The 2,462-nt window shown below is 39.4% G+C and overlaps 1 protein-coding gene across 4 annotated transcripts in view; it reads left to right on the top strand.

Moving 5' to 3' along the window:
* Nucleotides 1–2,462, top strand: part of brd4 (bromodomain containing 4) — a 33,554-nt gene that overhangs the window by 17,687 nt on the left and 13,405 nt on the right. The gene's annotated exons all lie outside the window — the stretch shown is intronic.

The following is a 2,462-nucleotide window of genomic DNA, read 5'->3' as shown; positions in this document are numbered from 1 at the left end:
TTTAAACTTTGTTCATGTGTCTGCCTGGTGCCCATAGCCATCTGTATTATTTGTACCTGCCTGTCTTTCTGGTAAATGCTGTCTCACTTCAGACCGGCTGCTTCCTCTGTGTCTCCAGTGGGCTTTGATTCAGTTGCACAAAACCTTCAACATTTTCCCTCCGACTTGTGCCATTAAGTCACTATCTTTCTGTAGCAATGGTAGGGGGTTTGCATCTAGAAGATTACAACTTCTCCAAATTAAGAGATGCACTGATCGATCGACGGTGATCGGAATCACCTTTTTCAGCTTGATTGGCCATGACCAGTTAACAGCCAATCAGTCTCTGATATAGCTCATTCTGTGTTGGTCAGATTTACACGCATGTAGCGCACAATGGTTCCGTTGGGCGCACAGCAGCACAGACAGTAACCGATAATTGTCAGAGCCACACAAACAGTTTTGCCGTCTTGGCAACTTTCTCACTAGATAGAATAGAATGACTTTTCAGACCCTTTTAACGACTTAGGGATGCACCAATTACAAATTTCTCAGCTGATGCCTATGTGTAGAATTTTTATTTGGCTGAATTCAATACCAATGCCGATGTTTGTTGTTTTCTTTGGGCCAGATAAACAAATCAATTTCATTATAAAAAATATTGAACCATATTGAAAATAAAAACGCAATCTCAATTCACCCCTTTTTTTATTTGCCCATGATAGGCCCATGACGGTAAATATGGTCGGGCGATTCCGATGTCCAGCCGATGTATTGGTGCATTCCTAATGTTGATAGCTTTTCAATGTAGTCCCCCGTGCCCCACAGGTGGACATTTAAGTGAGTCCCAGGCAAATACTGTGTGTATATATAAACTAAACCAAATTGCTCTCTATCTCCTTAATGTTCACCCAGGACAGTTGGTTTTGCCTTTTAAAGTATTGCACATTTGTGCCTTGGGACTAGACGAGTTCTGTGCTTATTTATTTTATTTTATTTTTGCTTCCAGCCATAAACGTACCATCTGTGTTAAACTGGTACTGTTTTATTTTGTGTTGTCATTCGACACAATGGTCAGTTAGTCAGATTCTCCACTGTTTGTATGCCTCCGGGAGGCCATGGCAGTGATCATGTGGTGTGCAAACTGCTTCCCTATTCTCAGAAAGTGACTCATCAAGAAGAATGTGATTAGTCACAGATCTATACTGTGGTTTGTGTTTATCTTTAAGGCCCTGTTTTGTGTGTGTCTGTGTGTCTGTGTGTGTGTGTGTCTGTGTGTCTGTGTCTGTGTGTGTGTGTCTGTGTGTGTGTGTGTGCGCGATCGATCGCTATTTATACTATCTATTTCGAATAGAGGCCTGAACACACAAACTTATGGTCACTTATGGTGATTTTTTTCCTGCAACATTGTGTGTTCTCCAGTTCATTTTTAGTAAAGTATTTGTTGATTATTATTTGTCCTTTTTTGTTTGTCTTTTGTGTGTATCTTGAATGTGATGTCCCTGACTGCTTGGAAGAGGACATTATGTAGGACTGAATGCTGTGTAGTGGAACACACGGCCCCCCAGCTGCCAGATGACGCTAACTCCCCCTCACCCTCCGCCCCTTTCCGCCCACATCCCTAAACACTCGCAGGTCCTGAGACAGAGTAGAAAGACAAAGATTTCCTAAAGCACACACACATGCATGAGCCAAACCTAAACCTCTGACCTCTTCTAAATACAGTGCCTTTTAATGTTTTAAACTAATTAATATCTGTAGTAGGACAAAATCAAATATTACATCTTAAGTCATAATTAAATGCATGTGGTTGTAACCTTGTGTGAACATTCAGTTGATTATTATTATTTTTTTTTAGCAATGTAGAAATTCATTTTTATATTAATTTTAATTTATTAATTTTTAGTCCAATTTCTTATTATAGCACCTGGTAGCACACTGTTATACTGCCAGTTCGCTGCTGGGGGCACTATAACATAATCCAAGAGTGTATTCTAAAACAAAGTGAAAATGTACAGTGAATATAATCATATGTGGTCTTTACTTGAGGAATTTCTCTTTTTCAGTGTTTTACAGAGCTGCGGTGAAAAGTCAATCGATAATTCGATTAACAGAATATTAATTGGCAACTTTTTTGGTAATTGATTAATTGTATAAGTAATTTATATTCAATCAAAAATGTAAAACATTCTCTGTATCCAGCTTCTCAAATATGGGTATTTGGTAGGCTACATTTACTGTTTTAAAATGATTGTAAACTGAATATATACATATGGGGTTTTGACTGGTTGGACAAAACAAGATATTTGATGATTTGAAGTGTGATTGCCACCTCACTATTTTCTGGGCAGCTGTAGCTCATGAGGTAGAGCAGATTGTCTGTTAATCAAAAGGTATTCCTTTCCCCATGTCAAAGTTTCCTTGAGCAAAGCATTGAAACCCAAGGTGCTCCCGATGAGCCAGCCAGCGGGGGGGGGGGGGGG

The sequence above is a fragment of the Etheostoma spectabile genome, chromosome 15 (assembly GCF_008692095.1).
Source record: "Etheostoma spectabile isolate EspeVRDwgs_2016 chromosome 15, UIUC_Espe_1.0, whole genome shotgun sequence".
Lineage (NCBI taxonomy): Eukaryota > Metazoa > Chordata > Actinopteri > Perciformes > Percidae > Etheostoma > Etheostoma spectabile.
The sequence above is the reverse complement of the archived record's forward strand: the minus strand, read 5'-3'. Positions and strand labels throughout refer to the sequence as shown.